At 38.7% G+C, this 24,864-nt stretch overlaps 1 protein-coding gene across 2 annotated transcripts in view; it reads left to right on the top strand.

Moving 5' to 3' along the window:
* LOC309811057 (uncharacterized protein) overlaps positions 1–24,864 on the top strand; it is a 155,682-nt gene that overhangs the window by 44,921 nt on the left and 85,897 nt on the right. Inside the window, exon 2 of one of the 2 annotated variants that reach the window (XR_014295097.1) lies at positions 5,550–5,784. The exons of the other annotated variant lie outside the window; for it this stretch is intronic. The gene's annotated coding sequence lies outside the window, so the exon portion shown is untranslated. Of the gene's footprint in view, positions 1–5,549; positions 5,785–24,864 lie in introns of those variants that run through there. 2 annotated transcript variants of the gene reach the window in all.

The raw sequence follows: 24,864 nt of genomic DNA, 5'->3' as shown, positions 1-24,864 counted from the left end.
CAACCTAGAAGAAACGGACAAATTCTTAGAAAGGTACAATCTCCCAAGACTGAACCAGGACTAAACAGAAAAATATGAACAGACCAATTTCAAGTAATGAAATTGAATCAGTAATTTAAAAACTCCCAATAAACAAAGTCCAGGACTAGATGGTTCACAGGTGAATTCTACCAAACATTAAGAGTTAACACCTATCCTTTTGAAACTCCTGCAAAACATTGCAGAGGAAGGATCACTTTCGAATTCATTCTATGAGGCCAACATCACCCACCCAGATACCAAAATCAGACAAAGGTATCACACACAAAAAATTCCATGCCCCCCCAAAAGTTTCATGCCAATATCACTGATGAACATAGATGCAAAAATCCTCAACAAAATACTAGCAAACTAAATGCAACAATACACTAAAAGGATCCTACAACATGATCAAGTGGAATTTATCCCAGGGATGCAAGGATTTTTCGATATTCACAAAGCAATCAATGTGATACACCACATTAACAAACTGAAGAATAAAAACTGTATGATCATCTCAATAGATGCAGAAAAAGCTTTTGACAGAATTCAACATCGATTTATGATAAAAACTCCAGAAAGTGGGCATAGAGGGAACATATTTCAACATAATAAAGGCCATATATGACAAACGCACAGCTAGCGTTATACTCAGTGGTGAAAGCTGAAAGCATTTCCTCTAAGATCAGGAACAAGGCAAGGATACCCACTCTCGCCACTTTTATTCAACATAGTATTGGAAATCCTAGCCACAACAATTAGGCAGGTAAAAGAAATAAAAGGAATCAAAATTGGAAAGGATGAAGTAAAATTGTCACTGCTTGCAAATGACATCATACTATACATAGAAAATCCTAAAGACGCCACCAGAAAACTACTAGAGCTCATCAATGAATTTTCTGAAGTTGCAGGATACAAAATTACTATATAGAAATCTGTTCCATTTCTATACACTAACAAACTATCAGAGAAATGAAGGAAACAATCCCATTTACCATCACATCAAAAAGCATAAGATACCTAGGAATAAACCTACCTAAGCAGGTAAAAGACCTGTATTCAGAAACCTATAAGACACCGATGAAAGAAATTGAAGATGACACAAAGAGATGGAAAGATATACCATGTTTGTGGGTTGGTAGAATTAATATTGTTAAAATGACCATACCACCAGGAGATTCCATATTTATGTCTAAAATAATTCCTTGGGCCTCCCTGGTGGCGCAGTGGTTGAGAGTCCGCCTGCCGATGCAGGGGATACGGGTTCGTGCCCCGGTCTGGGAGGATCCCATATGCCGCGGAGCGGCTGGGCCCGTGAGCCATGGCCGCTGGGCCTGCGCATCCGGAGCCTGTGCTCCGCAACGGGAGAGGCCACAACAGTGAGAGGCCCGCATACCGCCAAAAAAAAAAAAAAAAAAAAAAAAAATTAATTCCTTAACAATAACCTAGATTCAGTTTATGCATCTCTGTTATCGACGCCTGTTGGAGAAAAGTGTTAGAAATAAAAAGAAGGGTAGCAAGTTGTGTTATCTGGGTTTTAAACAGACTCTGTTGGGTGGAATTAGGAGACACACCTCCTCACCTTTGAACTATTTACATAAGCTGAGTTCTTTCTGGGGGAAAAGATGGAAACCCCACCATTCAATAGGGGTTCAGACAGACATTTTGGGCACATCGAGGGTGAGGACCTCAGTGGAAGTCTTAGACTATTGAGAGCATGACCAGAACCCTGAGAAAGAATTCATTGGAAGACAGGAGGATGTCTGGCAGGTTAGGTCATGCTCAGAAACAGCACTCCATCTTGAAGAGGTTCCAGCAACAATGTAGAGGTCAAACCTTGGTTTGTGCATCCCAGGAGAAGGTGTGTGTGTTAATAATTGTAACAAATTGCTGACTTTAGGACTCAAGCAAGTTTATTGTGGGACACTTTCTCTGAGTATAATACAGAAAGAATAGTCTCTACATGTTGCACAAGCATCAGTGCCATCTCTTGGGAGCCTGACAACTGACTGATTACCCAGTTTGGGGCACATGTGTTGGGAGAAGAGTTCCATCTCAGAGTGATGCCTCTGAGAGATTCTTGAGGCTTGAAGCTGTGGGGTTTTGGCCTGGCTATTTGTAGTGGCTAGCTATAAGTAACGGCAGACACACTGGCTAGTGAAAACACCCCTGATTCTTCCTGAAAATTCTTGAGGAGAAATGACTTCCTGCAGTTAAGGAGATGAGACATGTAAATTTGAAATTCTTTTTATACTTTTATATGGAAGTTCGCAATCTCACTGGGAGATAGATAAATGATATGATCTCCTTGATAGAGAGAGTATCTGTATCACTTTAAAATATGTTGCTGATCTCAGAACACACACCCTCTGGTGGCCAAGACCCTTTGAAGGCTCTGGTATAGCCTAGGAGCAGAAATGTTTGGCTCCTAGGATCTTAGAGGAGGTATGATTTACTCCATGGGTGTCCAGCCAGTTGGAGTCAGGCAGTGCCCAGTCCAACCCTGATGCAGAAAGGGATATCTTCACAAAGACTTTGTTGAACCAATATGATAATATCTTCTAAGTTGTTTCCCAGTTAAGGCCCCCCACCTCATTTTCTTGGAAACCTAACAAAGGGGAAGCAGGAGAGATTGTGCTGTTATTTGCAGGGTTTTTGTCTTATTTTTTAATGTTCTAAATAGGCTATTGTGAGAAAACATTCTAAATTATCTAGGTTTTCTATATTAGAGAGAGGACACACTTCATCTTTCCTAATCAACGTGATCATTGATAGGGAAGGGTCTATATAACCAGCCCCAGCAAGGACACCTTCAGACTCTAGCAGATGGATTCTAAACTGATTAGTTGGGAATGAAAACATGTATAGCAAATGCATTATGTAACTACAGGCCATTTAAGATTACCGTCTTGAAGAGATAAAGTTAGGTACTTAGCAGAGAAGGGGGAGGTTGGGAGCAGATTAGAGGTTCATTTAGATTATATTTTGTTATTAGTTCTCCTTATCATTAACATCTGGCCTCTGTAGCTATAAATTATAAATATTCCACAGGTGTTACGTCAAGTTTTCAATTGATTTTAGAAGACTGATTTATATATGGCCAGAGAGCAGGTAACATCTGAGGCAGAATATGATTATAAACTGAATGGAGTTAATATTTGGGGGAAAATGTATAATTAGTTGAAGGTCCCTGCAGATTCACCAGCGTATTTCTATATTTTTCTTTGAAGTTCATTTGAAAATAAAAAATAAAATCTATGATGAGCTGACTTGACCAGTTTTGAACACTTTCCTTTTACTACATTAAAAAGAGAGTGTTTGCAATGGTTCTGTAATACATTGATGAGGCTGAACTATTTCCCTAAGTATTTCCGGTTAGGGTAAGCCACAGGAGAGATTCTTGCTCAAGACTGGTAGGGTGGAAGTGAAGCAGTAACCATTTGGTAGCTCCCAGACATTGCTGTTTATCTGCTGGTTCACATTGTTGAAACAGCAACTGCTCCACCTTCCCCCAGGTCTTCTTTCAGTTTCTCTGACTCTTGGGCAAGGTGTGTGTTTAGTTCTGCAACCAAGAGCCCCAGCTTCTGTAGGATACCCCTGTCACCAACACCAGAGGCAGCAAGAAGAAACCTGGGTGTCATTCCCTCTTTGTGGGAATCCAGCTCAGGCTGGTGAGTTCCAGTTCCTTCTTGTTCATCCCTACTCTATGTCCATCTTCCCTTCCTGACTACCCTGGAGACTTCAAGCTCCTTCATCAGAGTCGGAGACCCCAACCTTACGGTGCCACAGCTTCCACAATCCCTGTATCAAATCCCTTCATACAAGTTGTTCTCAATTGAGGGTAATTTTTTTTTTTTGGTCACGCACAGCTTGCGGGATCTTAGTTTAGTTCCCCGACCAGGGATCAAGTCTGTGCCCCGCTGCAGTGGTAGCGTGGAGTTCTAACTGCTGGATGCCAGTGAATTCCTAACTGAGGACACTTTTGACCCCCATGGGAAACTTGGTGATCTTTGGAGATGTCTTATCATGACAGAAGTGAGGAGGTGGGAGGGATAGGGAGGCAGGCATGAGGGTTGCTACTGGCATCTAGTTGACAGAGTTCAGGTACATGGCTAAACATCCTACTACGTGCAGGTCAGCACCCTGTGGCCCTTGCGCCCCCCCCAACCCCAACACACACACATAGAATTATCCGGTGCAAAATGTTAATTTTGGAGGTTGAGAAACCCGTAGGGTTTGGACTGGATAATTCTTTATGAGGTAGAAGGTGCAGGGGCTGTGGTTCTGTTTCAGATTGAACCCTAATTTTTTTTTTTAAAGAAAAAAAATTTTTAAAGAAATTTATTTATATTTTATTTTTATTTTTTGTGTGCAGGCTGAAAGCTTTATTTATTTATTTTTATTATTATCTTTAAATTTTTTTAAGCCTATTTATTAACATCTTTATTGGAGTATAATTGCTTTACAATGGTGTGTTAGTTTCTGCTTTATAACAAAATGAATCAATTATACCTAAACATATGTCCCCATATCTCTTCCCTCTTGCGTCTCCCTCCCTCCCACCCTATTTATATTTTATTTTTGGCTGCGTTGGGTCTTTGTTGCTGCACGTGGGCTTTCTCTAGTTGCGGCGAGCAGGGGCTACTCTTCATTGTGGTGTGCGGGCTTCTCATTGAGGTGGCTTCTCTTGTTGCGGAGCATGGGCTCTAGGCGTGTGGGCTTCAGTAGTTGTGGCACACGGGCTCAGTAGTTGTGGCTCGCAGACTCTGGAGCGCAGGCTCAGTAGTTGTGGTGCACGGGCTTAGTTGCTCCACAGCATGTGGGATCTTCCTGGACCAGGGCTCGAACCCCTGTCCCCTGCATTGGCAGGCGGATTCTGAACCAGTGCACCACCATGGAAGCCCAGTCCAGATCTTTTGCCTTCTCTTAAATTGGGTTGTGTGTTTTCTTATTGTTGAGTTTTAAGAGTTCTTTATATATTCAGAAATAAGTACTTTATCAGATATGTGTTTTACAGAGACTTTCAGTCTTTGGCTTGTCTTTTCATTCTCTTAACAGTGTCTTTCACAGAACAGAAGTTCTACACTTTAATTAAGTTCAGCTTATCAATTGTTTCTTTCATGGGTTCTGCTTTCGGTGTTGTATCTGTAAACTCACTGCCAAATCTAAGGTCACCTAAATTTTTTCAGATGTCGTCTTTTTGGAGGTTTATAGTTTTATGTTTTATATTTAGGTCTATAATCCATTTTGAATTAATTTTTGCGAAAGGTGTCGGGTCTGTCTAGGTTAATTTTTTTTCTTTTTGCATGTAGATGTCCAGTTGTTACAGCATTATTTATCAAAAAGACTATTGTTATGGGCTGCATTGTGTCCCCCCAGCCCCCCAAATTCATATGTTGATGCCTTAGCTCAGTGCTTTAGAATGTGACTGTATTTAGAGATAGGGCTTTCAAAGAAGTAATTAAGTTAAAATGAGTTGTTAGAGTGCGCTCTTATCCAATATGACTGATATCCTTTAACCTTATAAAAAGGGACTACAAACACCAGACACATATACAGACCAATATGAAGACACAGTGAGAAAGTTGCCATTTGCCAGCCAAGGAGAGAAGCCTCAAAAGAAACCAGACCTGCTGACGCCATGATCTTGGACTTCTAGCCTCCAGAACTGTGAAAAATAAATTTCTGTTGTTTAAGCTATCCAGTCCGTGATATGTTGTAATGGCAGTCCTAGCAAACTAATACAACTATCATTTATCCATTGAATTGCCTTTGCTTCTTTGTCAAAGATCAGCTGTCTGTATTTATGTGGGTCTATTTTTGTGCTTCCTTTTCTGTTTCATTGATCAATTTGTCTGTTTTTCACCAATACCGTATTGTGTTAATTACTGCAGCTTTATAGTAAGTCTTTAAAGTTAGGTAGTGTCAGTCCTCCAACTTTGTTCTTCTTCTTCACTGTTTTGTTGGTTATTTTGAGTCTTTTGTCTTTCCATATAAACTTTAGAATCAGTTTGTGAGTATGCACAAGATACCTAGCTAGGATTTTGATTGGGATTGCATTGAATCTATAGGTCAAAACGGGAAGGACTGAGATCTTAACAACATTTTGTCCTCCTATCCATGAACATGAACTATCTCTCCGTTTATTTAGATATTCTTTGATTTCATTCATCAGAGTTTGTATTTTTCCTCATGTAGATCTTGTACATATTTTGTGAGGTTTATACTAATATATTTCTTGTTCTGAGTGCTCATGTACGTGATGTGTTTTTAATTTCAAATTCTAATTTTTCATTGCTGGCATTTAGGAAAGGAATTGACATATGTTCGTTTTCTTTGGGGACAGGCAGTTGCTGAGGAAACAGAAATGCTCTGGGCTTATTTCAAAATGGTTAATTTTTCCCTTCCGCTGCCACAAGCACAAGGGGGGGTTTTTCTCTGATCTTCACCCTGAGAATGTGGAGGGGCTCCTGAAGGTAAAACTCAAAAAATGTGAGGTTTCCCCTGAAGCTGGGCACCCTGGAGTTTTTATCTCTTAAGTTAGACCAAACTCAGTATCCAGAAGTTAGTGAATTGTCCTTTAAGTGGTCCTTCCAGGCTCTAGCAGCAGCTTTTGCTCCAGTAAGCTGTGATTCTCTGTATTCTTCAGTTTCTCCAGTTTTCAGGGCAGTGGTTTGCCCTATGGTCTCAGTTCTCTGGTGGATCTAAGCAGAGTTGTTGATTTTCGCTTTGTTCAGTTCTTATATTTTTTAGATGTGAGGATGGGAATTACAATTTCCAAGCTCTTTCCATGTCAGACTGGAAACTAGAAGTCTCACAGCATTTTATAAAGTATCAGGCGCCTCAAGTATTATAAAAATAACACATCAGTAGCATTATATTGAACAATGATATGGAGATTTTTCACTATATAATTTTATTTTATATGATTATTAAAGGAAATTTAAGCTCTGTTAAAAAGAAAGATAAAGTAGTTAAAACAGCAGTCTCTAATTAGTCCTATCACCCAACACCATCTCTGTTCACATTCTAGCAAATTTCTCCTTCCTTCCTCCCTCCTCTTCAGATTTTGTGAAGTGCCTACAATCTGCTATTCCCTGAGCTAGATGCAGGTCCTTTGGAGTTTCTTGTACCTGTATCATTGTGTGCCTATATGCTATGTGATGAACTCAATTCTCCCAACCATTTTCTTCTGGTTCAGCTAGTACTGGTTCAGTATCACAGTGCCCTGTGGTGTCATCTGGTTTCACTTGGAACAAAAAAGATTCTACTTTTAGAGATACACAAGAGGACAGATATCACCTGGTAGTACTTAGTGATGAGATAGTCATCCAAACTTTTAATACCATTGTTTTTCTTTAGATTATCACAAAATGAAAATATAAACATATAAATTCATGGACTTTCCAATATACTCTTGTTTATTAATTTGAAAAAAGGGCTTTTAAAAGATATGTGTAATGAGATGCCTATTTTGCCCTTACATTTTTTTTTTAAATTTCACACCCATAAAAGGTCTAGCTTTACATAGTAAAACTTTATGTAGTGGTTAATAAAACCACTTCTTGATGGACCTTCCAAAGGAAACTATTTGTGAAATGTATAAGAAGAAATACTGATTAAAATGCCTATTTGTGTGGATGTAAATTCATTATGTGTATATAAAATCTAATGTATATTTTATTATAGATATAATTCTCTATTTTAGATTCCAGCAGTAATGTTAGCCCAGTAAATTCTTAAGCTTTACCAACAGCTTACTGAGTTACTTGACATTGTAGAAGTCTTTACATTATTAGGAATTGAGAAAGGAAAACAGAACAGCCCCTGACATTCAGAAGCTGGTCTGGCACTCACAGCTAGGCTGTATTATTCTCCTATGAGACATAAATTATCTCACAGAACACAACCTCAGACCAGATTACTCTGAGATCATGAAAAAATGAGAGAGAGCAACGCTACTTCATAATTTTGTCTCAGCACAGACATAAACAAGGTCACTCTGTCACCCACAAAATATCCATGAAACACCCCTGTCATAGCCAAAATGAGTGACTGCTACTTCTTTACTAATTACCGCTTTATCCTTGTGCTGTTCTCTTTCCCATAGATAAGATTGTTGGAGAGACTTAATCATAGACTCTCCCCCAAGTCACTGAATCAAATTCCAAATCCTGTAATTGGTTCTTTCTACTACTGTCTTCCTGAGATGACTTATGATTCCTCATGGTGTATATTCTTCCTCTCTGCACCAAGGACTAAACCCAACTTGTTCAACTACACCTGTGTTTCCAGTGGTTCTTTGGCTGGAGGACGTTGACAGAATATATAAATAAATTAAGTAGTTTGTTCAGCAAACATAAATTAAGCTTGTAGTATGTGCTTCCAAACTGCTTGAGTGTCTTGGTTTAAAATCTTTGAGAATATGATGAAAGTTACAGAACTTCTTACAGGAAAAGTGCACATTCATTCAAAACTTCACACAGTTTCAGAGGTTCACAGACCTTTTTGATTAAGAGTTTGGATCTAGTCATTAGGAGTGATACCCTCCCTGCTTTTAAGGAGATCAGGATCAGCACAAGGGAGTAAGTGACATATTTCTTTATTGGGAACATTCTTTAAATAGAAATGATTTGCAAATGAAAAATAGAGAACCTGGGTTATGGCCAAGGTAAGGCTAATTCTGGAAGTGTATTCTTTTCCTTCTGCATAGTTTAAAGATTAAATAAATGTATTATTAATTTATGGCAATCACAAAATTTCTGACAGAGATAGGGAGAGAAGGAAGGAGGGAAAGAGAGATAAAGTATTGCAAAATGTGCAATTCACACAGTACTCCTTTCAAATGGTACAGGATTGTTCCTTTCTTCTCATTTACAAAGTCTTTCATTCTACCACTTGAACAGAATCTGAACAAGGTGAGGGACTTGTTTTCCAAATTAGGTCATATTCTGAGGTTCTTGGTGGACATGATTTCTTGGGGGGATACTGTTCAACTCACTACTGCTGCAAAGATGGTGTAGGGAATTCCTGTATACTGTTTACCCTCACATCAGCTTTTAATCTGAAGTAGACAGCTCCTCAAACCAGGCAGACTGAGTGAATCTCTGCGTCACAAGTGATTCATGCCCAGGTGTCCAAGGCCACATCTCCTGGTGCCCATTCCTTTCAGGCAACTCACAGAATGATCTCTCTCTGAGGTTCCACTACATCAGAGGTGCGATATGGCGAGAGCAGGTTCAAGCCTTTGCTATGTGGAGAAACTGAAAACACTAATCCCATCCTTACTCTCTGGGATCTACCCTGGGTGTTAGTTTTTTAATTGAATGTTTTATTTTGAGATAATTGTTGATTCATATTGAACGTATAGTTGAAATATATAGTAGAGGAAGATCCTTTGTACCTTTTCCCCATGTTTTCCCCAGTGTAACTTCTTGCAAAACTACAGTATAATATCACAGCCAGGGTACCGACATTGATACAACCCACTGATCTTACTCAGATTTCCCCAGTTTTTCTTGTTCAGTGGGTCCTCCATATCAGCATGTTCTGTGTCCCCGGATTCAACCAACTGTGCATCTGCAACTGGTTGAATCCCTGGATGCCGAACCCACTGATAGGGAGGGCCCACTATAACTAGAATACAAGATAGACAATAGCAAACTTTCACAGAGAAGGGAGATGTAAAACTGAGTGTTCAGAGGCAGAGGTTAGTAGTATATAGTGAGATCAAGGAAGTCTGCAAGGAGGAGGTTAAATCTGAGTTGGGTGTATACTGAGGGGGAACGTTAGAGATGAAGAAGAAAAGATTCTAAGTAGTGAGGTGTTATACGCAAAGCTCTAGAGATGGAAAGCTTAGAGCGTATGTGGAGAAGAGGAAAGTTGTTTTGCTGAAACGATCAGGGAAGAGCAAATGTGGAAAACGTGGTTGGTATTTCTATTAGGGCCAGTCCACAGAGTGCATGTATGATAGACAGGAGAACATGGCATTCATTCTGCCAGCAATGGGGTCCTGTAAGAGTTTTGTGTAGGAGACTGATATAATTGGAGCAGTGTGGTTCTGGAAGTTTTCTGGGGATTGTGCTATAAATGGATTGCAAGAAGGAAAGATGTAGGCTGTGTATTGTTGCAGAAGTTATGAGGCACTCTTCCAGAGGCCCTGGACTCTGAGTGGAGAGGTGGCAGAGGGAATGGAGAGGGAGCAAGAGTGTGACAGAGGTAACGAGGGCAGAACCCACAGGACCTGGCAACTAATTGTTCCGACAAACTGTGATGTTTCCTTCACGTTTTCTGTTTGAGTATTTATTTCACTGCTAATTGCTATTAACTGTCGCCTTAATTTTAGTGATTGCAATTATTTGAATGTTTGATAAAGCTATTGTATTAATGTTCACGATTTTGTAATCAGTTTTGTCATGGCCCTTAAAAATTAAGTAGCAGATGCCTGCTTTCAGAGGATGGTAATGGATCACTACATGCCAGATCCAATTATGAACTTAGAATTGCTCTCACACTGTACATTTACAAGGACAATACTCCCTCAGGATGCTATTTAAAATACATGGAGCCAAATTCTGCCCTTAGCTGAAACCATGAGTCTCTTGAACTGTGAACGGCTGTCACTTGGCAGAATTTAAATCCCATCAGGGACTTCCCTGGTGGCGCAGTGGTTGCGAATCCGCCTGCCAATGCAGGGAACACGGGTTAGAGCCCTCATCTGGGAAGATCGCACATGCCGCGGAGCAACTAAGCCCGTGTGCCACAACTACTGAGCCTGCGTTCTAGAGCCCACGAAGCCACCACAATAAGAAGCCTGCGCACCACAACGAAGTGTAGCCCCTGATCACCACAACTAGAGAAAGCCGGCGCCCATCAGTGAAGACCCAATGCAGCCAAAGGTAAAGAAATAAGTAAATAAGTATTGAAAAAGTAAATCCCATCAAATACAGCAGAAGCATTTCCACGCACACTGTATTTTTTTCCATGAGAAATACATTTATGTGTTATACTAACTGCTCAAGAGCATAGATCTGTATTCATGTGTGTTTGTGTGTATTTGGATGGACTTATACACTAATGTCTGTTGTCAGCAATGGATGTATAGTAACTTCTGACAGTATGTCATTGCTGGACATTAAGAGATGTAGTCTACGTAAACATGTCTTAATAAACCATGTTATAAAGAGGGTCTATTCCTTTGAAACTCTTCTTGGCTTTTCAGATAAAAGTCAGGTGAGTTGTCAACATTTTGAAAAAAGAATAATGAATCATAAACACATTAAAGCAACTGTGATTTTATTTAGTGTATCCTAAATTTGATGCATATGTTAATTCTGATGACCCAGTCAGTTAATTATACAAGCTAATATTAAAATTCCAGTGCCTGGATCAATACATAGCTGTTCTATTTGAATAAATGAAAATTATTATATTTTCATTTAAGATTTGCATTTTAGATCTTTTTTGGTTGCCAGTGCAGACTCTGGAGCCAGAGCATAGGTTTAATGCAGACCATAACACTCTCTCTAGCTGTGTGATTTAGGTAGTATACTCTATCTCTTTGTGCTTTAATTTCCTCATCTGTAAAATAGGAATGATAATTGTACCCACCTATCAGGATTATCATGAGGAATTAAATGAATTAATTTGTGTAAGGCCTAACACACAGTGAACACTTACTAGATATTAGCTATTATTATTGATATCAAATATACATTATGTATTGCTATCTAAGTTAAATTTAATCTGTGTAATTACTAAATTATGATTCAGAAATTCATGTACTTGTATAATTGCAGTACTAGGTAGAGGTGACAGTTCCTTTCCAAACCCTCCCATAGTATTTTCTGTCTTGAGGAACATAGGACATCATATTTCTTTATACTGTGTGAGTATCCCACTAATTATAAATAATAAGTAAATAATTATGCAGCTCATTAACTTCCTCTGAATATCTTTTGTAATGTAATAGATAAATAATATCTAATGCTGGATTGGTAAATAATGATACTTACAGTCAATTTTAGTTTGTAATATTTACTTTGCTGCTAACTACTATTAGCAATTGCATCAACTATATCACAGTGATTTGAAAGATTTAATAAAATCCATTGTTTTAATAATCACAATTCAATGATTAGTCCTAAATTTTCTAATATTTGTCTCAAACTCTGAGAATAAAATGTAGAATAGAGAGTAAAATTTCCCTTTTCCCTTCAATCATATCTTCCTTATATTTTAGAAAAGAAAAAGAAAACCGAAAACAGAAACAAGAAGCCAAAGCAAACACACTGCTCATCCAGTGAAACTATTTCCATTTCCAGACATTTCTAGCATTTTTTTCTTTGGGTAGATATTTCTGAAATGAGTGATTTGTGTATCTTGAACACTTTTAACACACTTGAACTCATTTACACCATGTTTTCCTCCTCATTTTGTACTGGGTCAGCACTCAACAAAAATGACCATGTTCTTTTGCTTCGCAAATCCTTGGCTGTATCCTCATTCTCTTCCTAACTCTTCTTAATAATGGGTGTTCCTTATGTTAGCACTTGGGTCTCATCTCTTCCTTTTTTTTTTTTTCTTTTGTCTTACTAAGTCATTCTTTTGGAGATTTTAGCTGTATTTTTTACTTTAATTATGTGTTTGCAAGCCACATTCTTTGCCATTAGCTCTGAATTTTCCATTACCTCTGAAACATCTTAGGGCTGCCATAACAAAATACCACAAATTGAGTGGCTTAAAACAACAGAAATGCAGTCTCTCACAGATCTGGAGGCCACAAGTCTGAAATCAAGATGTCAGCAGGGCTTCAGTCCCTCTGAAGGCTCTAGAGGAGAATCCTTCCTTGCCTCTTCCAGCTTTTGGTGGCTCTCAGTGTTCCTTGGCTTCATGGGTTTGTGGCCACATCTTTCCAATCTCTGCCTCTGTCTTCACATTGCCTTCTCCTCTGTGTGTCTGTTTTCTCCTCTTCTGTCTTGTCTCCCCTGTGTGTCTCTCTCTTAAAAAGACACTTATGATTGGATTTAGGGCCCGCCTGGATAATCCAGTATGTCTCTTTATCTTGAGATCCTTAACTTAAATGACATCTGTAAAGCCCCTTTCTCCAAAGAGGATAATTCACAGGTTCTGGGAATTAGGACGTGGAAATTTCTTTCTGGGGGTTGTCATTCAACCCACTACGCCAGGCATAAGGAAAACACTACCTAGTCCAATGACAAATGATAACTGAAAGCAGACCTAGGTGTTGGATATCAGAAGGAATGAGGGAATAGAAAACTAGAGCACACATGCCCTGGCCAGCCCTTCCTCAGCTCTAGCTACTGTTGACATGGGGCCATGCAGACCTGCTATTGCCAGTTCTTCTGTTAACCCCAGAGAAGCTGAAAATCCAGATTTTTGTGCGCTGGTAACTAATTAAAACTTTAAAAATCCACATAGTAGGTAACACTGTGGGGAATACAAACCTGCCGGTGGGTCAGATGCAGCAAAGTTGCCAGCTTGTGACCTCTTGTTACAGTCTGATGCTCAGAAAGCAGCTTTGATGAGAAGGGCCGAGAACCCTTACGCCAGAGGTGAGAGAGGTGTTTAATCTAATGTCAACTGAGATAGGAAGAAAGATGCTAATATTACCTTTGATTTGCCACTCTTTGCTCTTTAATGAGAAGCTCAGTTTCTAAACCTGAAAGCTCAGTTTCTTGTTGATGTCCTCTGATGAAAATTTTAAGTTGAGAATTGTACAATACTTGCTTAATAGTAGTGTCTAAAAACTTTTGGAAGGCAGGCAGAAACCTATTCTTTAAGTACCATTTCAACAGGATTTTTTAGGCTTAATTCTTTTTCTTCATGTTTTTAGCAGCAGAGTAAATATTTTTTATTGAAGTATAGTTGATGTAGAATGTTGTGTTAATTTCTGCTCTACACCAAAATGACTGTTACATATATATATATATATATATATATATATATATATATATATACACATATACATATATTCTTTTTTATATTCTTCTCCATTATGGTTTATAGTTCCCTGTGCTATACAGTAGGACCTTGTTGTCTATCCATTCTATATATAATAGTCTGCATCTGCTAACCCCAAACTCCCAATCCATCCTTTCCACACTCCCCCTCCCTGTTGGCAACTACAAATCTGTTCTCTATGTCTGTGAGTCTTTTTTTAAAAATATTTATTTATTTATATTTGTTTGGTTGTGCCGGGTCTTAGTTGTGGCAGGTGGGCTCCTTTAGTTGTGGCTTGAGGGCTACTTAGTTGTGGCTTGAGGGCTCCTTAGTTGTGGCACACGGGCTCCTTAGTTGTGGCATGTGAACTCTAGTTGTGGCATGCATGTGGGATCTACTTCCTTGACCAAGGATCGAACCCAGGCCCCCTACATTGGGAGCGTGAAGTCCCAACCCCTGCACCACCAGGGAAGTCCCTGTGAGTCTGTTTGACAGAGTAAATATTAATGTGACTTAATGTCCCAGCCATACTGTTATGTCTGCAGCGTCCTGGATATGCTATGCCCTCTTTCATCTTCAACCCTTCTCACCACTGGCCCTGTGCAGTCACCTTCAATTTCTACTGGCTCAATTAACTGGTGTGACTTTCTGCATTAGTCTTTCCTACAGCCCTATGGCTGTGTGTTGGATTCCCCTCTTTCTAAACCCTGGAATGGTGGTTCTCAGTGGGGACAGTATTGCCTCCTGGGGGACAGATTGAAATTAATGAAGATTTTGTGTTGTTGTTTCACAATGACATGTTACTGGAATTTTTTGTGAGGGAGATTGGTATGTTGGCATAAGGGACAATCTCACACAATGAAGAATTGTCCTGCATTTGTAGGGCTTTTGAATGTCCTGCCGAACATTTGCATAGTTAAAAATGTTTATCATACCTTGTCTAGAATAAAACTCATTTTACATATAAACTCAATGTAGTTTTTGCATCACTGAGATAAAACTGTGTATTTTCTAAGAATGCAATTGCTAAGTAAATCTAGTGAAGATAATGCTGTTTTTTGTTTGGAACTTTCCTCAGGGAAAAGGAAACCATTTCAGAAAATCATATTACTGACTGCAATGATGTTTGTGGTTTTTGAGGCCAATACAGCATACCGGATCAGTCTGCACATGTAGCTGTCTCCTTCGCGGTGATTCTAAGTGTATTAGTTCAGAATACCATAACAAAATACCATAGACTGGGTTTATTTATTTCCCACAGCTCTGGAGGCTGAAAAGTCCAAGATTTGGTTTCTGGTGAGGACTTCCTGGCTGGCAGATAGCTGCCTTCTTTTTTGGTTTTTGTTTTTGTTTTTTGCATTCATCTGTTTTTAAATTTTTTTTAATTTTTAAATTTTTTTATATAGCAGGTTCTTATTAGTCATCCATTTTATACACATCAGTGTATACATGTCCATCCCAATCTCCCAATTTATGACACCACCACCTCACCCTCCCGCCGCTTTCCCCCCTTGGTGTCCATACGTTTGTCCTCTGCATCTGTGTCTCTATTTCTGCCCTGCAAATGGTTCAAATGTACCGTTTTTCTAGGTTTCACATATATGCGTTAATATACGATATTTGTTTTTGTCTTTCTGACTTACATCACTCTGTATGACAGTCTCTAGATGCATCCATGTCTCTACAAGTGACCCAGTTTCCTTCCTTTTTATGGCTGAGTAATATTCCATTGTATATATGTCCCACATCTTCTTTATCCATTTGTCTGCCGATGGGCATTTAGGTTGATTCCATGACCTGGCTATTGTAAATAGCGCAGCAATGAACACTGGGGTGCATGTGTCTTTTTGAACTATGTTTTTCTTGGGTATATGCCCAGTAGTGGGGTTGCTGAGTCATATGATAATTCTAATTTTAGTTTGTTAAGGAAGCTCCATAGTGTTCTCCATACTGGCTGTATCAATTTACATTCCCACCAACAGTGCAAGAGGGTTCCCTTTTCTCCACACCCTCTTTTATTGTTTGTAGATGATGCCCATTCTAACCGGTGTGAGGTGATACCTCATTGTAGTTTTGATTTGCATTTCTCTAATAATTAGTGATGTTGAGCAGCTTTTCATGTGCTTCTTGGCCATCTGTATGTCTTTTTTGGAGAAATGTCTATTTAGGTCTTCTGCTCATTTTCTGATTAGATTGTTTGTTGTTTTAATATTGAGCTGCATGACTGTTTATATATTTTGGAGATTAATCCTTTGCCTGTTGATTCATTAGCAAATATTTGCTCCCATTCTGAGGGTTGTCTTTTCGTCTTGTTTATGGTTTCCTTTGCTGTGCACAAGCTTTTAAGTTTCATTAGGTCCCATTTGTTTATTTTTGTTTTTATTTCCATTTCTATAGGAGGTGGATCAAAAAAGATCTTGCTGTGATTTATGCCAAAGAGTGTTCTTCCTATGTTTTCCTCTAAGAGTTTTCTAGTGTCCGGTCTTGCATTTAGGTCTCTAATCCATTTTGAGTTTATTTTTGTGTATGGTGTTAGGGAGTGTTCTAATTTCATTCTTTTACATGTAGCTGTCCAGTTCTCCCAGCACCACTTATTGAAGCGACTGTCTTTTCCCCATTGTATATTCTTGCCTCCTTTGTCATAGATTAGTTGACCATAGGTGCGTGGGTTTATCTCTGGGCTTTCTATCTTGTTCCATTGATCTATGTTTCTGTTTTTGTGCCAGTACCATATTGTCTTGATTACTGTAGCTTTGTAGTATAGTCTGATGTCAGGGAGTCTGATTCCTCCAGTTCCGTTTCTTTCCCTCAAGACTGCTTTGGCTATTCGGGGTCTTTTGTGTCTCCATACAAATATTAAGATTTTTTGTTCTAGTTCCATAAAAAATGCCATTGGTAATTTGATAGGGATTGCATTGAATCTGTAGATTGCTTTGGGTAGTATAGTCATTTTCACAATATTGATTCTTCCAACCGAAGAACATGGTATGTCTCTCCATCTGTTGGTATTTCGTTCATCAGTGTCTTATAGTTTTCTGCATACAGGTCTTTTGTCTCCCTAGGTAGGTTTTTTCCTAGGTATTTTGTTCTTTTTCTTGCAGTGGTAAATGGGAATGTTTCCTTAATTTCTCTTTCAGATTATTTATCATTAGTGTATAGGAATGCAAGAGATTTCTGTGCATTAATTTTGTATCCTGCAACTTTACCACATTCATTGATTAGCTCTAGTAGTTTTCTGGTGGCATCTTTAGGAGTCTTTATGCATAGTGTCATGTCATTTACAAACAGTGACAGTTTTACTTCTTCTTTTCCAATCTGTATTCCTTTTATTTCTTTTTCTTCTCTGATTGCCGTGGCTAGGACTTCCAAAACTATATTGGATAATAGTGGTGAGAGTGGACATCCTTGTCTTGTTCCTGATCTTAGAGGAGATGTTTTCAGTTTTTTACCATTGAGAATGATGTTTGCTGTGGGTTTATCATATATGGCCTTCATTATGTTGAGGTAGGTTCTCTCTATGCCCACTTTCTGGAGAGTTTTTATCATAAATGGGTGTTGAATTTTGTCAAAAGCTTTTTCTGCATCTATTGAGATGACCATATGGTTTTTATTCTTCAGTTTGTTAATATGGTGTATCACATTCATTGATTTGCATATATTGAAGAATTCTTGCATCCCTGGGACAAATCCCACTGATCATGGTGTGTGATTGATCGTTTTAATGTGTTGATGGATTCTGTTTGCTAGTATTTTGTTGAGGATTTTTGCATCTAAATTCATCAGTGATATTGGCCTGTAATTTTCTTTTTTTGTATTATCTTTGTCTGGTTGTGGTATCAGGGTGATGGTGGCCTCATAGAATGAGTTTGGGAGTGTTCCTTCCTCCGCAATTTTTTGGAAGAGTTTGAGAAGGATGGGTGTTAACTCTTCTCTAAATGTTTGATAGAATTCACCTGTGAAGTCTTCCGGTCCTGGACTTTTGTCTGTTGGAAGATTTTTAATCACAGTTTCAATTTCATTACTTGTGATTGGTCTGTTCACATTTTCTGTTTCTTACTGGTTCAGTCTTGGAAGGTTATACCTTTCCAAGAGTTTGTCCATTTCTTCCAGGTTGTCCATTTTATTGGCATAGAGTTGCTTGTAGTAGTCTCTTAGGATGCTTTGTATTTCTGCGGTGTCTGTTGTAACTTCTCCTTTTTCATTTCTAATTTTTTTGACTTGAGCCCTCTCCCTCTTTTTCTTGATGAGTCTGGCTAATGGTTTATCAATTTTGTTTATCTTCTCAAAGAACCAGCTTTTAGTTTTATTGATCTTTGCTATTGTTTTCTTTGTTTCGATTTCATTTTTTTCTCTTCTGATCTTATGATTTCTTTCCTTCTGCTAACTTTGGGCTTTGTTTGTTCTTCTTTCTCTAGTTGCTTTAGGTGTAGGGTTAGATACACCTTACACCTAAAGGAACCTTACCTTGTTTATTTGAGATTTTTCTTGTTTCTTGAGGAAGGCTTGTATAGCTATAACGTTCCCTCTAAAACTGCTTTTGCTGCATCCCATAGGTTTTGGATCGTCGTGTTTTCATTGTCATTTGTCTCTAGGTATTTTTTGATTTCCTCTTTGATTTCTTCAGTGATCTCTTGGTTATTAATAATGTATTGTTTCGCCTCCATGTTTTTGTGTGTTTTACATTTTTTTCCCTGTAATTCATTTCTAATCTCATAGCATTGTGGTCGGAAAAGATGATTGATATGATTTCAGTATTCTTAAATTTACTGAGGCTTGATTTGTGACCCGAGATGTGATCTATCCTGGAGAATGTTCCATGTGCACTGGAGAAGAAAATGTAATCTGGTGTTTTTGGATGGAGTGTGCTATAAATATCAGTTAAATCTGTCTTGTCTATTGTGTCATTTAAATCTTGTGTTTCCTTATTAATTTTCTGTTTGGATGATCTGTCCATTGGTGTAAGTGAGGTGTTATAGTTCCCCACTATTATTGTGTTACTGTCGATTTCCTCTTTTAGAGCTGTTAGCAGTTGCCTTATGTATTGAGGTGCTCCTATGTTGGGTGCATATATATTTATAATTGTAATATCTTCTTGGATTGATTCATTGATCATTATGTAGTATCCTTCCTTGTCTCTTGTAACAATCTTTATCTTAAAGTCTATTTTATCTGATATGAGTATTGCTACTCCAACTTTCTTTTGATTTCCATTTGCATGGAATATCTTTTTCCATCCCCTCACTTTCAGTCTGTATGTGTCCCTAGGTTTGTAGTGGGTCTCTTGTAGACAGCATATAGATGGGTCTTATTTTTGTATCCATTCAGCAAGCCTGTGTCTTTTGGTTGGAGTATTTAATCCATTCACGTTTAAGGTAATTATGGGTATGTATGTTCCTTTTACCATTTTCTTAATTGTTTTGGGTTTGTTTTTGTAGGTCCTTTTCTTCTCTTGTGTTTCCCACTTAGAGAAGTTCCTTTAGTATTTGTTGTAGAGCTGGTTTGGTGGTGCTGAATTCTCTTAGCTTTTGCTTGTCTGTAAAGCTTTTGATTTCTCCGTCGAATCTGAATGAGATCCTTGCCGGGTAGAGTAATCTTGATTTTACGTCCTTCACTTTTGTCACTTTAAATATGTCATGCCACTCCCTTCTGGCTTGTAGAGTTTCCGCTTAGAAATCAGCTGTTAACCTCATGGGAATTTCCTTGTATGTTATTTGTCATTTTCCCTTGCTTCTTTTAATAATTTTTCTTTGTCTTTAAGTTTTGAGAATTGGATTACTATGTGTCTCGGTGTGTTTCTCCTTGGGTTTATCCTGCCTGGGACTCTGTGCACTTCCTGGACTTGGGTGGCTATTTCCTTTCCCATGTTAGGGAAGTTTTCAACTATAATCTCTTCAAATATTTTCTCAGGTCCTTTCTCTCTCTCTTCCCCTTCTGGGTCCCCTTCTGGGACCCCTATAATGTGAATGTTGTTGAGTTTAATGTTGTCCCAGAGGTCTCTTAGGCAGTCTTCATTTCTTTTCATTCTTTTTTCTTTATTCTGTTCCCTAGCTGTGAATTCCACCATTCTGTCTTCCAGGTCACTTATCCGTTCTTCTGCCTAAGCTATTCTGCTGTTGATTCCTTCTTGTGTATTTTTCATTTCAGTTATTGTATTGTTCATCTCTGTTTTTTTTTTTTTTCTTTAATTCTTCTAGATCTTTGTTAAACATTTCTTGCATCTTCTCGATCTTTGCCTCCATTCTTTTTCTGAGGTCCTGGATCATCTTCACTATCATTATTCTGAATTCTTTTTCTGGAAGGTTGCCTATGTTCGCTTCATTTAGTTGTTTTTCTAGGGTTTTATCTTGTTCCTTCATCTGGTACATAGCCCTCTGCCTTTTCAACTTGTCTATCTTTCTGTGAATGTGGTTTTTGTTCTACAGGCTGCAGGATTGTAGTTCTTCTTGCTTATGCTGTCTTTCCTGTGGTGGCTGAGGCTATCTGAGAGGCTTGTGCAAGTTTCCTGATGGGAGGAACTGGTGGTGGGTAGAGCTGGCTGTTACTGTGGTGGGCAGAGCTCAGTAAAACTTTAATCCGCTTGTCTGCTAATGGCTGGGGCTGGGTTCCCTCCCTGTTGGTTGTTTGGCCTGAGGCAACCCAACACTGCAGCCTACCTGGGCTCTTTGGTGGGGCTAATGGCAAACTCTGGGAGGGTTCACACCAAGGAGTACTTCCCAGAACTTCTGCTGCCAGTGTCCTTGTCCTCATGGTGAGCCACAGCCACCCCCTGCCTCTGCAGGAGACCCTCCAACACTAGCAGGTAGGTCTGGTTCAGTCTCCTATGGGGTCACTGCTCCTTCCCCTGGCTCCTGATACGCACACTACTTTGTGTGTGTCCCCCAAGAGTGGAGTCTCTGTTTCCCCCCAGTCTTGTCGAACTCGTGCCATCAAATGCCGCTAGCCTTCAAAGTCTGATTCTCTAGGAATTCCTCCTACCGTTGCTGGACCCCCAGGTTGGGAAGCCTGACATGGGGCTCAGAACCTTCACTCCAGTGGGTGGACTTCTGTGGTATAAGTGTTCTCCAGTTTGTGAGTCACCTACCCAGCAGTTATGGGATTTGATTTTATTGTGATTGCGCCCCTCCTACCATCTTCATTGTGACTTCTCCTTTGTCTTTGGATGTGGGGTATCTTTTCTGGTGAGTTCCAGTGTCTTCCCGTTGCTGACTGTTCAGCAGTTACTTGTGATTCTGGTGCTCTCGCAAGAGGGAGTGAGAGCACATCCTTCTATTCCACCATCTTGAACCAATCTCTACCGACCTCATTTAATCTTAATTGCTTCCTTACTGCAATACTGTGCAGTCACTTTGCTGTTAGAGTTTCAACATATGAATTTTGGGGTGAATGCAATTCAGTCCATAGCATTAAGCATGGGTAGAAATATGCAGGCACCCACCTTATTCATAATATCTTCTAGTGTGGTCTTGCCTAAACATCTGCATATTTAAATACATCTAATTTTATTATAAAGTATTTCCCTCTTATTTCTTCTTTATATTAATTGTATTTCAGGCATATATTAACGTTTTTAAAGATATGTGTGCAGATTGGTTATACTATCTGCAAATTTTATTTCAGTATAGTAAAGGGAGCATTACAAAATATTATAGAAAGGGATGTTGGGCTTAATAGGGTTGATGATCACTTTCCTAGCCCAGTATAATCACACTGCATTGTAATTAGCTTGTTGTTTGTCTATTTCCTCCAGTAGTTTGTTGCACATGCATTGGGATCAGAGGCAATATCTTGTTCACTGATGTATCTTCCAATCCTTTTATAGCATTTAGGGGGTTCTCAACAAATTTTTTGTCACTGAAAGAATGAGTGAATGAATGGATAGATGCATATAAACACCATTCTGATCTAGAATCCATATCTTCAAGGATGCTTGATGGCCAGGGCGCCACTGAGGATTAACGGTGCTTGCTTTTGCTAAAGTAATCTTCAACGACTGGCACAAAATGGTGACTGAACCAATCTTCACAAATAGTTTTTTTGTCTTCCATATTAAGGCTGAACTTTCATATAATATCAGAAAAAGTTTTTATTCTAAATCATCTGTAACATTGGTGCCAGACGAAAGAGTGAAACTTGTGAATGACTCTGTCTGGCATGGCTTTTTCTTCTTTCATAACGTCTTTCCTTGAGAGCATTTTTTATCTTTCAGAAAGACTACTTTTGTCAACAGAAATAACTTTCCAAGTATAATTCACCCTCTTCAGTGGGTTTAGCTTGTGATTTCACCAATGTGGCCTTGTCTTCAGTCCTACCTGAATGTGATGCAAATTGGTTGTGGCTTTACAAATTAGATCCTTTTTGCCTGAAAATCCTATATGAGAACTTTTCCTGTTTTCTTTAGACATTCATTGAGACTCCTAGCATTCTTCACAGGCAGTGCAAAACTATATTGTTGATTTTGACCTTCTATTTAAATAATTAATATTTTTTTCAACCTAAACAGTAAATCAATAGGGGTCTTGCTAGAAGGCCATGATAATTGACTGCCCATGCAGTGAATCCTCCACATTGCTCTTCAGTTCTTATCTTGCTTTATGGTAGTGACTTCAGGAGAGAAAAAATACTACTTATTTCAGCTGATATTGTCCCTTTCACAGAATTCTTACTTTCCTTTGTGGCCAAACATTTGCTCATTAGAATAGTGAGGGTCCTGGGGAAGGCATAGCAGTTGGATGGGGCTGCTCCCTGAGGACACAGTGGTGAGGGTGAGGACTGGATTAACTTCACTTCTTCCAGGGCTGATTATGGCAGGGAGGTCAGTTATGTGGAACTTGGGCTTGAGAGGCTGGAACTAAGCAGCAACCATTGACCATTGTCTCCTCTGTAGACTCTGTGGGTTTGTTTTTCCTCAAATGAGTTTACCAAAAATAACAAACCTCATGAAAGATTCTGAACCAGAACCACCCATCTGAGCCACTCCCAGATTCCTGACCCACAGAAACTGTGAGATAATTACTATGGTCTGAATGGTTGTATCCCCCCCAAATTCATATGTTAAAATCCAAATGTCCTAGGTGATGGTATTAGGAAATTAGGTTATGAGGGCAAAGGCTTCATGAATGGCATTAGTGCTCTTATAAAAGAGGCTCCAAAGAGATCCCTAGCCCTTTCCATTCTCTGAGGACACAAAGAGAAGTCTGTGACCCAGAAGATTGGGCCCTCACCCATCCATGCTGGCACCCTGGTCTAAGACTTCCAGTCTCCAGAATTGTGAGAAATAAATTTCTGCTGTTTATGAGCTACTCAGCCTGTGATATTTTGTTATAGCAGCCTGAACCAACTAAGACAATAATAAATGTCTATTATTTCAGGATGCTAAATTTTGGGATAATTTGTCACATAGCAATAGATAACTAATACATATCAGTGTACAATTCTGTATATTAAATTTTCCCTGTTTAAATTAGTGATGTGTTTTCTGTTTTATGACTGATATAAGCATGAAAATAAATAAAAAGGAAGTCTAAAAAAGAGTAATAATGTTTACTGGGGGTAAAAAAATCCCAAATTACCTGAAGTTGGAGTATTGATATTATTAATGAGCCCAGATATTATAATGCCAAACTAAAGTGATTATTTCTACATGTCAATCTAGGCTTAAGGGTAATTTTATGTGCTCCATATCTATGAAATTTGATAGATATTTCTATATGTCAGTAAAAAAACTAAATGACTTAAACAAATTTTTTTTTAGAATCTCAAAAAGAGAAGCATATTAATAAACATATATACAGCCATTATGGAAAACAGAATAGATGCTCCTCAAAAAAATTAAAAATAGATCTTTCATATGATCCAGCTCTCCCACTTCTGGGTATATATGCAAAGAAAATAAAATCACTATCTCAAAGAGATATCTTCACTCCCATGTTCATTGCAGCATTATTCACAATAGCCAAGCTATAGAAACAACTTAAGTGTTCATTGATGGACAAATGCATACAGAAAATGTGATATATATGTACTACAATGAAATATTATTCTGCCTAAAAAAAGAAGGAAATTCTGCCATTTGCAACAACGTGGATGAAACCGGAGGACATTATGCTAAGTGAAGCAAACCAGACACAGAAAGACAAATACTGTATAATTTCACTTCTATGTGGAATGTAAAAAAAAGTCGAACTTATAATAAGAGAGAATAGAATGGTGGTTGCCAGGGCCTGGGGGGGTGGGGGAAAAAGGGAGATATTGGTGAAAGGGTACAAACTTTAAATTATGAATAAGATGAATAAGCTCTGGAGACCTAATGTTATAGTATGGTGACTGTACTTAATATATTACATACCTGAAATTTGCTAAGAGAGTAGATATCAATTGTTCTCATCACAAAAGGAAGGGTAATTATGTGAGGTGATGGATATGTTAATTAGCTTGATTGTGGTAATCACTTCACAATATCTATGTATATCAAAACATCTCATTCTGCAACCTAAAGATACATATTTTTATTTGTCAATCATACTTCAGTAAAGCTGGAGAAAAACATAACATACAAAGGTGTATATTTTAAAAAGGCATAGGGCTTCCATGGTGGCACAGTGGTTGAGAGTCCGCCTGCCGATGCAGCGGACACGGGTTCGTGCCCCGGTCCGGGAGGATCCCACATGCCGCAGAGCGGCTGGCATGGTGAGCCATGGCCGCTGAGCCTGCGCGTCCGGAGCCTGTGCTCCACAACAGCGAGAGGCCCGCGTACCGCAAAAAAAAAAAAAAAAAAAAGTAAAAAGGCATATATATTATATATATGTACACACACACATATATTTATGTATATATAAAATGAAGGATGTAGCAAACCCAACTATCAGTTTAAATAAAAGGACATTT

This window comes from Mesoplodon mirus (assembly GCF_964341445.2).
Source record: "Mesoplodon mirus genome assembly, chromosome: 10".
NCBI lineage: Eukaryota > Metazoa > Chordata > Mammalia > Artiodactyla > Ziphiidae > Mesoplodon > Mesoplodon mirus.
This window is presented reverse-complemented; position numbering and strand designations above follow the sequence as displayed.